The 15,899-nt window shown below is 37.2% G+C and overlaps 1 pseudogene; it reads right to left on the reverse strand.

The window, feature by feature from the left end:
* Window positions 1-3,285: 3,285 nt before the first annotated feature.
* Window positions 3,286-9,683, reverse strand: LOC101673913 (annotated as a pseudogene).
* Window positions 9,684-15,899: the final 6,216 nt, after the last annotated feature.

Consider the following 15,899-nt stretch of genomic DNA (forward strand, 5'->3'; position numbering starts at 1 on the left):
ATACTGTTATGCTGAAAAAAAATAAATAAATTTTTAAAAAATGCAGGAATGACAAGAAATCAAGTAGATGTAACCAAAAAAAATGTCTGTATCTTTGTGGCTCTATTTCTGTACTTTAGATTCTGTACCAATAATTTGTGTGTTTATCCTTTCACCAATACCATCATGTCTTGATTACTGTAGCTTTATAGTAAATCTTGAAATCAGATTGTATGAGTCTTCCAACTTACTCTTCTTTTTCCAAGTTGTTTAGTCTATTTAAGTTTCTTTGCATTTCTACATACATTTCTGAGCCAGCTTTTCTATATCTACAAATATCCTGCTGTGATTTTATTGTGATTGAATTGAATCTATAGATTTGTTTGGAGAGAAATGAAATGTAACAATATTGTGTCTTTTTATCCATGCTCAGTAATTTTCAGCAAACAGATATGTGTATTTTGTTAAATTTATGCATAAGAGTTTCATGCTGTGTGTACTATTATAAATGGCATGGAATTCAAAATTTTATTCTCCAATTGTTCACTGTCAGCATTTGGGAAAATAAATGATTTTTGTATATGGACCTTGTTTGTAGATTCCTTGGTATTTTCTATTTAGAATATCAGGACATCTATGGATAAAGACAGATTGTCTTCTTTCCAATTTGTATACATTTTATTTCTTTTTTATTCTTTTTTATTTCTCATTTCACTCAAGAGGACATTAAGTATGAAGTTACATAAGAGGTAAGTGGACATTATTCCCTGATTCCTGATCTTAAGTAAAAAGTATCATCCTTCACCATTAAATGTGTTATCACCTAAGGGATTTTTTCTTGATTTGTTTTTAGGTGTTTTTTTTAAAAAACATATTCTCCTTATCAGGTTGGATAAGGTCCCCTCTGATTCCTTGTTTATATACAGTTCTTAAAATCACCAACTAATTTTGAATTTTATCAAAGTTTTCTTCCTGCCTTTTTTTATATGATTGCATATTTTTTCTTCTTTAATCTAGTATTATGGTGAATTAAATTTCAGTTAACTCATCTTTACATTCCAGAGATAATTTTCATTTGGTTCTCATATATTATCATTTTCATATATTATTGATATTTACTTGTTAATATTTTGTTTAGGGTTTCACAACTATATTCATGATGGATACTAGGATTCTAATTTTCTTTGATTTTTTTTTATTTTGATATCAGGATGATATTGAAAGAGATGGTATAAATTTAGTACCTGCCCTTCCTTAAATGATTGACAGTGTCCTCCATTGGAGCCACCTGGTCCTAGAGTCTTCTTTTTGGAAGTTATTTTAACTATGAATTCAAATTCTTTAATAGATACAGGACTATCTAGTTTCTTATTTCCTCTTGAGTGTACTTTAGTAGTTTCTATCTTTTAAGAATTGTTTCAATTTCCCTGAAGGCTAATAATGATGAACATTTTTGCACTACGGGGTATTTACTCCAAAGATACAGATGTAGTGAAAAGAAGGGCCATCTGTACCCCAATGTTCATAGCAGCAATGTCCACAATCTGGTACCAAACTGTGGAAAGAGCCAAGATGCCCTTTGACAGACAAATGAATAAAGATATGGTCCATATATACAATGGAATATTACACAACATTCAGAAAGGATGAATACCCAACTTTTGTATCAACATGGATGGGACTGGAGGAGATTATGCTGAGTGAAATAAGTCAAGCAGAGAAAGTCAATTATCATATGGTTTCACTTACTTGTGGAGCATAAGGAATAGCATGAAGGACATTAGGAGAAGGAAACAGAAAGGGAATTGGGGAAAATAGAAAGGGGAGATGAATGATGAGAGACTGTGGACTCAGAAACAAACCGAGGTTTTTGGAGGGGATGGTGGGGGGACGGGTGAGCCTAGTGGTGGATATTAAGGAACACCCATGTTGCATGGAGCACTGGGTGTGGTGCATAAACAATGAATCTTGGAACATGAAAAAATTAAATTAAAAATAAATAAATGAACAAATAAATAAATCAATAGAGAAAAAAATAATTGGTTCAATTTAAGTTTTCAGATTTACATGCATATATTGTCTTCATTTTGGAAATCCGTCTTCACTCAATTTTTTGTTAGTGTTGTTACAGATTTATCAGTTTTACTGAAAATTTTCAAGGATAAGCCTTTTAGTTTCATTGATTTTCTCAATTGTTTGTGTTTTCAATTTCATTAATTTCTGTTCTTATCTTTATCATTTCCTTCCTTCTGTTTTCTTTGAATTTAATTTGCTTTACTAATTACTTAAGGTGAATGCTTAGACCCCCACTTTGAAACCTTTTTCTATTCTAAAACATGCATTTAGTGCCACACACTTCCCTTGAACAACTACATTAGATGAGTCTCACAAATGTTACAATTTACATTTAATTTCAGTTAAAATATGTTCTAATTTCCCTTGGTCTTTACTAATAATTCACTGGTTATTTAGTAATTTTTTCCAAATATTAGAGGATTTTCAATATATTATTTTGTCTCTGTTATTACTATCTAGTTTAATATCATTATGGTCAGCAAAAGTACTTTGTACGACTTCCATTAACGATTTTAAGGTTTGTTTCCGGCCCAGAATATGTCCCATGGGTACTTGATAAAATTAATTCAAGCTGGGGACAGTATCGTTTCGGCTTTCTATATTCATATTCATCTCCGTTCTAATTCTTCTATCAATTACTGAAATACCTGTATCAAAGTCACCATATACATTTGTGTATTTGTCTATTTCCTCTTTCATTTATATTACTTTCTATCAGGTGTCTTTTGAAGATCTGTTGTAAGCTGCATATGCATTTAGGAGTGTTATGTCTTGGTGAACTAATTCTTTCATAATTAGCTCCTTCTTCATTCCTGGTAATAGGTATTGCTCTGAAGTTTCCTTTGTCTGATATTAACATAGCCACCACGGCATTTTTTCAATTATTATTTGCACTGTATCTTTTTTTTCATCATTTTACTTTATTTATTACTTCAGGCTTTACTTTTTAATAAAAGAAATGAGTTGGATAGTTCCAAGATACAAAATTAACCAGTTTTTTTAAAAGATTGTATTTATTTATTTGACAGAGAGAGATCACAAGTAGGCAGAGAGGGAGGCAGAGAGAGAGGGGAAGCAGGCTCTCCACTGAGCAGAGTCTGATGCAGGGCTTGGTCCCAGGACCTTGGGATCATCATGACCTGAGCTGAAGGCAGAGGCTTAACCCACTGAGCCACCCAGGCGCCCCAAAACTAACCAGTTTTAAAGTGATTAATGATAATAACACGCAGCTCAATCCTTCCACAGGGGAACAGTCCCCTCCCTGCTGCCCTCCGTAGTCATGATGCAGATATGAGCGCATCCCCAGTAAAACCATCCCTCTCCACCACAGAAGTGAAGACATCTTTCACAAGATGCGTGACTCTGTCCAAGGACAGTGGGACATGGTCCATATTCTGCCTGCTCTTAAAACCAACCTGGTGGTCAAGCAGGGGCTGTAGCATGGCATTTGCTGAGCCTCCAGCCTTGAAAGAGTCTCAGTGGTAGAATCAGACCAGGTCAAAGTCGTACACAGCTCCTTTCCCTTCTTCATCCAGTTCCCATATGATGTAGTAAACATAATATAGAAAGAATGGTCTTGAATGGAGGGTGGTGGACAGCATTGCAGCAACTGCCCCTGTAGTCCTGGTCTTGTTATTAGAATGCTTACATGTCTTTAGTCTTGCTTCAGTAATCTTGGTCAAGGTAAGACAGTCTCCATGAAAACCGCTGCATCCAGGGACTGTTTTGTCTGCTAATTTGTAATACCTGGGGCCATCCCAGGTGCAAATTAAAAGCCCATCACTCAATCAAGTGTCAGAAGCAACAACTGAAAAATCTCCTCCTGCGATTACCAATACAGTACCTCCACTGAAAGCACAGGGCGAGAAGCACAGCGGCAAAGGGCACAGGGCCTGGCAAGGCTCCATTGCCAGGTCTCGGCCTGGTCCCCAGCACAGGATCACGTGGCTCCAGCTGCTGCTGTCTCACAGTCAGATGGCTCCATCATTTTACTTTTAGCCTATATATGCCTTTATATTTAAAGTATATTTCTTACAGACAGCATGTAATTGGGTCTTTTATAATTTAATTTCAATTTCTGCCTTTTAATTTGTGTTTAGAGTTTTAACACTCCATGTAATTGTTGTCATGATTGGACTTAGATCTATGACAGTATTTGTTGTTGCTTGTCCCCACTGTCTATACCCTTGTCTAACCCCTTTCCTGCTTTCTTTTAAATTGGCTGGACATTTTTCTTACTATTCTATTTCCGTTAATATATTCGCTTGTTTGCTGTTTTCCCTTGAATTATATTTTTCATAACTTCAGTAGAAATTACAATATATACACTAAACTTTCGCAATCTGTTTAGTGTCAGTATTTTACCACTTTTTAAAAAGATGTTTTTTATTTATTTTTTTGAGAGAGAGAGAGAGCGAGAGAGAGCACGAGTGGGGTGAGGGACAGCGGGAGAAGCAGACTCCCTGCTGAACTGGGACACCAATGCCATGCTGGATCCTGGGACTCCAGGATCATGACCTACACAGAAGGCAGGCACTTAACCGACTGAGCCACCCAGGGGCCGCATAAGTAAAATCTTAAAAAAAAAAAAAAACCATAAATGAAATCATACAGTATTTCTTTTATTGACCTATTTTTCTAGTTACTAGTTCTATCCTCTGTCATCTCTAGTCTACTATTGAGTCCAGATGGTAATTTTTTCATTTCAAATGTTGTAGTTTTTAGTTCTAAATTTCCATTATGATTCTTTTTTATGTATGTTTTATTTCTCTGCTGAGAATATCTATCCATTCAAGTGTTTTTTCCTTAACTTCATGGAGCCGAGGTATAACTGATGTTTTAAATACTTTGTCTGATAATTCCAACATCTGGGTTTTCTCAAGGTTTGCATTTGCTGATTGTCTTTTCCTTTGAGGATTGGTCATATTTTCCAGGCTCTTAATACATCTAGTATACATAGTCACTCAGATATTTTGACTATTAAGTTGTTTAGACTCAAAGTCCTGAGACTTCTGGGCTTTTTGGAGAATGTTAACTTTTGTTTTGTTTTGTTTTGTTTTCTTGGGTAATCACCCTGTTAGGTTTAGACCATATATTCTGTCTTGCCTTACATGGGTAGTAGCTCAAATCTTAGTTTTGAATGTGGAATAACCATACAATGAATTCTTTTCATCCTTAAAAAAGAAACAAAATATGCATACATGCTATAATATGGATGGACATCAAAAACATGTTAAGTGAAAATAGCCAGATGCAAAAGACCACATATTGTATGATTCCATTTATATGAAATGTCCAGAAAATGGAAACCTACAGAGACCAAAAAAAAAAAAAAATAGATTAGTGGTTTTCAGGGGCTGGAGTTGAGAACAGAGTTTAACAGTAAACAGAAACAAGACATCTTACTGGGGTGATAGAAATGGTCCTTAATTTCAATTAAAAAAAAATCACTGAATTTTAAACTTAAAACAGATAAATCGTACGTATGTAAAGAATACCTCAATAAAGTTGTCAAAAATTAAATCTTGTTTTCTTTCTTTAAGAAGGTGCTCTGCTTATTTGGATTTGTACTATGCAGGTATATTGTTCAGGGTTGATGTGAGACTTGTGTGGATGATTGTAATCTCACTCCAATCCTCAAAGCCTTTGCTCGGCTAATTATGGTCCATCCTATGCTCAGGAGTCTGGCTGAGACTTATACACAATTAAGAGGCCTCTTCTCCAGCTCTCTCCTACTGTGATTCCTCCCACACTATCCAGATTTGTGGTGCTCCTATCCTTTGTTCTTCCGGCCAGAAAGTTCATGATCTCTCTATCAGAGTTTTATTTCCAACACCACTACGTTACTGCGATCCACTCTAGGCACAAAGGAGCACCAGGGGAAAAAATGGAAACTCACCCCCATGCAGGTCACTTCTCCAAGTTTTGACCCCACTCCATAACCTTACGGCTTCTATTAACTTTTTAGAGTCCTCAAATAGCAGGTTTTGTATTTTTCCATATTTTTCTGTCACGATCAGCCAGAAGGATGGGCTGTAGTCAACTTACACAGCCGTAGCAGAACTACAACTATGACAGAGCTTGTTTTGAATCCTAGCTTTACCACTCACTAGCTCTATGACAGCAGACAAATTATTGAATTTCTGAGTCTATTTTATTTTCATCTATAACTGGAAGCCTATTCTTACTCCAAAAAATGATAGAAAAATGAGGAAAGGAAGGCTTCCTAAAGATAATTCCCTTATCATTAGCTACCAGAGAACCAACCCCCCCTTGCCTAAATGTATCTCTTCTGTTTCTGAAAAGATACTTAATAAAAGATACTTAAATAAAGATCCCTATGGACAGTCAGTCCACTAACACCCTACATGTATAAGTCTTAACCTCAACACCTGTGACATTGACCTTCACTTCTCTCTACCCACTCACAGCCGTGGAAGCCCCTCTAGACCTTGCCATCACCAGAACTGCTCTGCATCAGAAATCCTTAACTCCAATATCCTATTATCTGACCTCTATCCCTTATGCTTCCAGCAACCCTTTACCTTCCAGCTTCCCTCTCACTATACATACTCTTGACCTCACAGTGACTTGTTCTTTTTTTTTCCAGTCTTGGTAGAAGGCTTATGTAGCCCCTTTGATGCTGTAAAACACCCTTAGACAAATTTCTCAGGTTGCTTCTCAGTTTCCTTTGGGCCCCATTTGTCAAGTCATGTGGGTACAACAACATGTCTCTGTGATTATTTTATGTGTGAGGGATACATAAATATAATCCATTTAGATCATTCATATCATATCTTGAAGAACTAGATGCTTGGTGTGCTGCATAAACGGCCAAGCTCTGAGAAGCCAGGTCAGGTTATTGTAACATGACAAAACTCCAAAACTGATTCTCATTATGGAAGGTTTACTCTTATTCAATATATATTCTCTGTTTACTCATTACTCATTGAAATGATATCTATTTTCGGGAAAAACATAATTTTGTAATTACATAGACTTCTTGTTTGTTTTTTTTTTTAAAGTGCATGGTTTGAAAGACAATGTTTTCAAATAAGTAATTTTCACTCAGTCATTAGAAACAAATGTTTTAATGAAACTAGGCTGGTCAATATAACCTATCTTTTAGTTCTGGGTTGGTGTTGGGGAATAAATTCCTCACAATTCTCTTCTGGTTCTTTAATCTCCTTAACCTAGGGCACTGGCAGTTTTGCAAAGGATTTATATTCATTGGGATAAATTTACATGTTCTTCAGTACTTTCCTGTGTTAATAAAATTTTTACATGCTTTCTCTTTTTTAAGAAAAGATTGTATTTATTTATTTGAGAGAGATGAGAGAGAGAGAGAGAGAGAGAGATCACGAGCAGGGGGAAGGACAGAAGGAGAAGCAGGCTCCCCACTGAGCAGGGAGCCAGACATGGGACTCAATCCTGGGACTCCAGAATCATGACATGAGCCAAAGGCAGACACTTAATTCACTGAGCCACCCAGACACCCCTTTACATGTTTAAAAAAAGATTATGTGCTTAAAAATAGGAATTTGGGGCTCCTGGGTGGCTCAGGTCATGATCTCAGGGTCCTGGGATTGAGCCCCACCCACATCGGGTTCTCTGCTCAGCAGGGAGCCTGCTTCCTCCTCTCTCTCACTCTCTCTCTCTCTCTCTGCCTACTTGTGATCTTTCTCTGTCAAAGAAATAAATAAATAAAATCTTTTAAAAAATAGGAATTTTTAGGATATTTTGAATTCTAGTGAATGGTAAATTCTTCCTTGGGGAGGGTGGTTCTCTGGGGTGTAGTGAGTGAATGGGAGCGAGAGAATGGGGAAAGATAACTTCTCCTTATTGGTAAAGCAAATTCTGACCCTGTTTTCCCTAAGCCTCCATCTATTCTTTTTTTTTTTTTTTTTTTTTAAGATTTTATTTATTTATTTGTCAGAGAGAGAGTGAGTGAGAGCGAGCACAGGTAGACAGAGTGGAAGGAAGAGTCAGAGGGAGAAGCAGGCTCCCTGTGGAGCAAGGAGCCCGATGTGGGACTCGATCCCAGGACGCTGGGATCATGACCTGAGCCGAAGGCAGCTGCTTAACCAACTGAGCCACCCAGGCATCCCAGCCTCCATCTATTCTTGAATTAAAACCTCTTCTGGTTCTCTTTCCCTCTTCATTCTTTTTTTCTTCTTCTTCTTCTTCTTTTTTAATTAAATTAATTTATTTATTTTCAGAAAAACAGTATTCATTATTTTTTCACCACACCCAGTGCTCCATACAATCCATGCCCTCTATAATACCCACCACCTGGTACCCCGACCTCCCACCCCCCGCCCCTTCAAACCCCTCAGATTGTTTTTCAGAGTCCATAGCCTGCTAGAAAATACTGAATCTTGTTTATCTTAGCCCTAGGACCATGTGGTTTCTTAGGAAATAGATCACAAATGTCATCTGCCCAAGACAAAAGCGATATATATTTAATATATACTTGGCACCCTCAAAGGGCACCAGTCGATGACCACTGAGATAGATATCACTTAGTAACCATTCACATCATATACACACTGCCACACTACCAACTGAGGCCATAGTATATGATTTAAAAACCTGAAAATGATAGAACTGAGAGCAGACAGAGATAACAGAATCTAACCCCTCATTTATTTTACAGATGCTTTTACAAAGCACCTGAATGGTTAATCGCCCAAAGTCACACAGCTATATCATTATTTTAAATTGTAGACTCATTCTGTAGACTCATTCCGTAGAACATTTTGTGATGTCATATGCTAGGCTAACCACTGTCCTGCAGTCACATAATGAAGTGTGCTCTTTCTACCTCATTGCAGAAAATATAAAAATAATCACAAATATCTGTTCATTGTCAGAACACCCGGTTGGCTGCTTTAGATCATAAGCATGAAATTGCATCCACTTGATGTTTGGCTTTCCATAGCTGCAAAATGCAATTTCATGAAATACCACTGATTCATTTATTCAGCAAAATTTGCAACTTTCTTGAAACTAGAGGCCAAGGGTAATATGGGAAAGGGTGTTGTTGCAAACAAAATAGGAGATGCATTCCTTATTGCCACTGAAGAGCTTTCAAACTGGCTGGAGAAGGAGCAAAATACACAGAAAATGAATTAAGAACAAGGCAAAACTGTATGCTTGCAGGTGCAGAGGATTATACAGACTGATTACGTGAGTGCTGAGATGAACCAGAATAATGGTGAGACCTAAGTCAAATGGGGTTAATTAGGCAATTTCCTGGAAAAGGTGAGTTTCGTGCAAGATTACAAAAGTAATTGAAATACGGTGGCATTGAAGAGTGAAGGGCACTTTCTGTGGGGTAATGAAAACAGTGCAAGCATGGGACCGAGAAGCTGAGTAGTGTATAAGGGCAGAAAGGAAATCAGTCTGGCCAAAACAAAGGGACCTATCCTAACTAAGCCATAACAAACTAAGAGTGTTGGTGCCTGGGATAAATATGGGAGCCAGTTCTTACAGGGTAGGGTGAAAAATTTGCAGGTTATCTTCTAAGCATTAGATAGCTATGAGCTAATTAAATCAATAGTTACTGAATACCTAGTATACACCAGGGCTTACCTCAGGCTAGGTGCTCTGCGAAGAGCTTCAAACATTTTCTCACGTATCCCTCACAACAATATTATCGTTTGTAAATATTTCCCCACTTTGTTTATAAGAAAACTGAGCCTCAGAGGGAAAAAATGGCATTCCCAAAGCCACACGGCCAGCAAAAAGTAGAGAATCAGACCCAGAACTTCTGTCTCCACAACTCCTACTTACAACACTAAAGCTATAGGCATTCTCTATAGGTTTTTGAGTAAGAGACGAATATAATGAAAATACTATTGGTAAGAGATTATCCCGGCAGTTATGGGAAAGATGAACATAAAAGCAAAGTTCATAATTTTTAAATGGCTCATATGAAATACTATCAATTTAGTAGCAATTAATATTAAAGTACATACAGTTTCCCCACTGAATTTTTAAAAAATCATATATATGAGTGTTCTGATGTGAAAGGAGAAAGATTAAAACTTAATAGCACCAGTTTCCTATTCTCAGCTGTGCTGAACAAATGAGAATAATAGACACAAATTTCATTCTCTTCCCTGACATTCCAACATTCAATGAGGTTTTATTTATGTATTTTATGCATTTATTTAATTTTAATAGGACATAAAATCCAGGCAAATAATTGCTTTTTCTCTTCATATATCTGACAAAATTATATAGCAGTCAGATATCCCTTTTGCCGCAGTTTCATGATTTAAAAAAATACCAAAATGAATTGTTCAATTAGTTTGTGCCTCAAAAAAGAGTTATAGCCCTAGGTCAAAGAAAATATACTCTGAATATCACGAAGTTACTTCCACTGCTAGTAGTGAGACATCTAGATTAGAAACATGAAAAACTAAATAGAAATCTATGGTGAGCGTCACTGCCTCTGGTCACTGAACACATATGGATTGAAAGCCTGCAATGAACTTAGCACTGAGCTAGGCGCTTCTGTTTAATTGGTTTGCTTCTTTCTATAGAGATGCACAAGATATGTTAGAATTTATGATTAAAGAAAGAGATGTGCTAGAAAATTTTTATTTCTAGAATCTCAAATACTAGACCTATTCTGCCCCATTTATTTGGAATACCACATAAATTGTTGCAAATTTTTCATGGGTTCAGATGAACTCATTTTGGTATTTTAAGAGTCAACTCCCTTTCCCCTGAAAGATTGATCCACAGTAAATATAAACTCTGACCCTGGGCCTCCGCTGCCCCATTTGACAAATGAGCTATGAAGGGTCTTGGAGATATCTAATCTAACTCCCCAAGAGGGTAAGACAACTGCTAAGGAACTGCTAAAGTCCTTTCCAGCTCCAACATTCTCTAATCTACAGAACGTCAAGGGGATTATATTATGTTCTTTTCCTGTAGTCATTCCTCCGGCTAATATATAACCAACTCTATTTACTTTTGTGCTAAAAATGCAACCTGCAACCTAGAAGAAACTCTAAAAGAAGGAAGTTTGAAGTTATGTGCTTTTAAGACAATACTCTTACCCCCAAAGAAATTGTAACATAAAGCATCAACAAATTGGAAAGAAACTGAGCATCTTCTTGATTAATGTCTAGCCTATTTCTAAAACCAATCCAGGAAGGAAATCACTAAAACCTAACAAAATAGTGCCAAATATTTACATTCTTGCTCAAGACTGACCAAACTTCGACTCCTTGAACATGTTACCTTTCTTCAATATTCCCACAGTATTTCATGCTGGGCCACGTCCACAATAGGCTTTTTATACCTATTTTTAGATGTTGATCTAGACTGTTTTTCAGTATAAGACTCTGGTGACCAGAGAAACTCAACTCTTGCAATAGAGCTTAACTTGAAAAGAGTTTCTAGTTTGCATGTACTGAAGGTGACTGATCTAGTTCATTTTCATTCCCATCAACATGTAGCTTCTCAAAAATATTCTTACTATACAAGTTAGGACCAAAACAGATTAAACAGTCATTTCAAATTCTAGCACAGGCACAAGCATGGTTAAGCTGCTCATTTTCCAAGGTCTGGCTAGTTTAGGGAATTGGATTATCAAAGCGATGAGATCACTGTCCAGTTTTCAACCCTTTTCAGCTAAAATTGAATCTGAGCCTTTTTTAATTTTTCAAAAATCTCTAACATGAATCTACATATTTGGTAAATCCAAGTGTAAATTTGCATAAATGTAAAATGTAATGTAAATCTGTAGATTCTGTATATAAAATAAATATATGCATATTCAATGATACATATGCAAATTACATCTCATCTATGCTTATAAATACACACACAGATAATTATAGAACGGGCACTCAGATACTGTTCTTTCAAATATATGTATGTTCTTCCAAAACATTAGTGAAACCTTGGGGGTTTGATATTTCTTCTCTCTCTTTCTTCCTACTCTCAAACATTGTAGAAGATACTTCTCACAATAGCAATGATTTCTAGAAGACATTTGATAGTATTAGAATATTCATTTACATAGAATCATTATTGTATACAATAAGAGCTTGAAGAGAGGGATGCCTTGGTATCTCAGTTGGTTAGGAGGCTGCCTTTGGCTTAGGTCATGATCCCAGGGTCCTGGGATCAAGTCCCGTGTTGGGCTCCTTGCTTAGCTAGGAGCCCACTTCTCTCTCTTCCTCTGTCTGGTGCTCCCCCTGCTTGTGCTCTCTCCTTCTCTGTCAGATAAATAAATAAAATCTTAAAAAAAAAAAGAGCTCAAAGGAAGAGCAGAAACATTATCTACAAGTCATTGGCCTTGAGCTACCCTGTATCAGTCTAGTCTATGTTTTAATTTTCCCAACACTTAAAAAGCAGGAGATATCACTTTATTTATCTAAAAATCCTGATTTCTAGGGCACCTGGCTGGCTCAGTTGGTGAAACATGTGACTCTTGATCTTGGGGTTGTGAGTTCAAGCCCCACGATGGGTGTGGAGATTACTTAAAAATAAAACCTTTTAAAAAAGAAAAAGAAAAAAGAAAAATCCAGATTTCTGAATTCTCTTGAAAAATCAAAAGAACTGGCAACACAAGGCAACACACAATTCAGTGTGATCACAATCAAGAGGAACCAAACAGCTGCTATTCCCTCCAGATAGGGCTGTGTTCTTCAGCATATCAAAGCCAAATGGGCCATCTCAGTCATTTGTTACATTCTTAACCCTATACTCATTTGAATTTGCAACTACTGGGCCACCTGGATGGCTCAGTCAGTTAAGTGTCTGCCTTCAGCTCAGGTCATAACCCTCTTCAGCTCAGGTCATGATTCCAGGTTCCTGGGATGGAGCCTGCATCGGGCACCCTGTTCAGCGGGGAGTCTGCTTCTCCCTCACCCTCTCCCTTACCCTGCTCATGCTCTCTCTCTCAAATAAATAAATAAATAAAATCTTTATTTAAAAAATTTGCAACTACTGATTGGTTCAACCTTCTTACATAATAGAGGTTGACTAACTTTTTATCCTAAAGTCTTTCAAGGGTAGAGCATGGTGAGTAGATATAGTCTTTGTCCTCAAAGGCCTTATTATCTGCTTCATGGGAATACACATATTCATAATAAAGCACAGAATATGATAATCACCATAAAAGAAGTATACACACAAGGCAGAGAAAGTTGCAAAAAGAGATCACATCTTGTTGAGTGCATCAAAAAAGCCTTTATGACTGAGGTGTCTTTTCACCAAGTAGAAAATATCATGAGAAACCAGTTTTGTCAGGTGTCTCCGCACAAACTCTAGCTCCTACAGTTCCACACTTTGTGGTGGATGCTGTTGCTTAGCCTCTTGGAGCCTCAGTTACCTCATCTGTAAAATGGAGTTAATACTAGCATGTACAAAACAGGATTGTTGTGAGAATTGAGTGGCAAAATAGAGGTAGCCTTGCACAAAGTAAGTGACTAGCAAAACATTCTGATTATTATTATTATTATTATTATTATTGAGAAAGTAGCATCTTTACAGATGGAAAAGGAAGAGGTGGCTCTACCCTGCAGAGTAAGCATCAAGTTGGAAAAGTATAGAACATAGTCAAGGAACAGTAAGTACAAAATGGGGTTGAATCATAAGTAAAAGCAGCAGCCTGGTGCTTCCTAAAGCCGAGGGAATTCCTTCCCAGAGACAACGTGTGAGGACACAAAGGAAAAGCAAAAGCTTGCCCCCCCATCCAGATGACAGCACCTTCCACCCTGCCACTGTCCTGGCCAGCTGGGAGCTCCCACCCTCCCCAGCCACACACCCATGTGACAAGCATAATAAAGAGACACACAGTGGAATAGGACAATGTAAGCTACGGAGAACTGACAAGTCAAGGAAGTCATAAATATCTTTCTTAAAGAAAAATAAGTTTGGATGTGAATGATAAGTGTGAGCTGACCAGACAAAATGAAGCAAGTGCATTCCTAGCCAAGACAAAAGCATGTTCAAAGGTCCTGTGGCAGGATGTAGCATAGAGAGACCAGGCAGGTCTCTTAAAGGAAGGCCAGTGCAGTTGGGGCACAAAGAGCTAAAGCAAGCGCCAGGTGAGAGGACACTGAAGAGGGTGAGAACAGTTCAGATCATTCAAAGCTTTCTAGGTCTTGTTAAAACTTCTAAACTTTTCTCAAGATCAGAGACTTACATGTTCATATCTGTATTTTGAAATGGCTGCACTGCAGAAAACGGATTGAAATGGGGCAAAGGTGGATGCAGGAAGATAATTTAGAAGGCTTTGAAGGTGAGTGAGTGTAAACTGCACTAGACTACTGGTGGTAGGGCCAAAGAGAAACAGAGCTGAGAGATAGTAAGAGAAGAAATGGGGAGAGTTGGTGACAGATTGGATGGGGCAAGGAAAGGAGAGGAGACAGGTATCAGAGATGACTTTGGCTTGACATGTTTGGTAGAGACCATGATTTGGAGAGGTAAATTTTAATCTTATTTTTGAACATGGTGAGTTTGACTGCCTTTAGAATAAGAAGATACATTATGTAGGTAGCTCGAAGAGAATAACCTGTGTTAGTGATAAAATTTTAGGTCATCGGAGTAAGGTGGCAATTCAAATAAGATCTCCAAAAGAAAGAGCACAGAGTGAGAGGAGAAGAGATTCTAAAACTGGCTAGGTAGTAGCATAAGATGAATCTACACACAAGAGAGAAGGAAAGAAGCCAAAGGTGTAGGCAGAAAACCACTAGAGTCTAGCATCAAGAAAATTCAAACCATCAATCATTTCAAGAAGTCAACAGTTTGAACTATAGAATGCTGGCAATCAGAGTCCAAAAAGTCAGCATAGCTTTTTTCTTTTTGCTGTTAATCATACAACCGCATTGCTAACCGTTGCATCAAGTCCCCGTCTTCTTGGCTTTACAACAGTGAAAGTTTTCGTATGGAAACTATTATTATTTAAATAGAATTATGAGGTATAGGAGAAAAAGGTGAGAGCCAAGAGATAATCAAAAAGTACTGTAATTTCCTCCATGTACACTTGGAGGGCTCCTATATCCAATTTTGCTATAAAAAAATATTTTTTAAACAAAAACAAAAACAAAAAACAACCCTTAAGAAACTGTATTATTAGGCAACTTGTTGAAAACACTTTCATTTCTCCTATTTCTGTAATTGTGACTGCCTCTCCTCCAAATGGAGCTAACTAATCAGATGGTTGCATTTTAGAAAAAGTAAAAACTTCAGTGCACATTGCAATAATCACCAATTAATGTTAACACAAGCTTCGTGACTGGATAATGTTCTCCCTTCTCCTCTCTCCAAACAGCAAATGACAAAATTAGTTTAAAATCACCATCTATCTGCAAAGCCATTTTGATTTCTAGTTAATGCTTTCTCATTCTGGAAGAAGGAAAGAAGAAAACAAAGAAACAACCGCAGTCAGATGCCTCGAGATTTTGTGTTTGTTGTTAAATAAGAGCAAGATGAAAAAGATAAACTTCAACAAACTGTCAACAATCCACACTTCACTCCTCTGGTTTTGTAGCTTATCAAATTTCCCATTCAGTGTTCTTTCTACTTTCAACCATTATAAACTGGGTACCTACTATTTCCAGGCTTTCCTTTAGGTGGTAACAATGAAGTCGTGAAACAGACATAAATCCTTGTCCTGATGGAGCTTATCTTTGGCTTTATTTTGATTTTGTGAGGCTAACTTCAACAAACACCTCTTGCTAACTAGTTTATCTCTTTACTTATGTGAGATTTGGATAATTGGAAGAAAAAAATTCCTCAAGAACTGTTCGCTTTCCTTTCTCCTTTATTGCTCCTGCTGCCAGGAAACACATCCCGAGTCCTTTAGAAATTGTGGC

This window comes from Mustela putorius, unplaced genomic scaffold (genome assembly GCF_011764305.1).
Source record: "Mustela putorius furo isolate JIRA1106 unplaced genomic scaffold, ASM1176430v1.1 tig00003901_pilon_pilon_pilon, whole genome shotgun sequence".
Taxonomy (NCBI): Eukaryota; Metazoa; Chordata; class Mammalia; order Carnivora; family Mustelidae; genus Mustela; species Mustela putorius.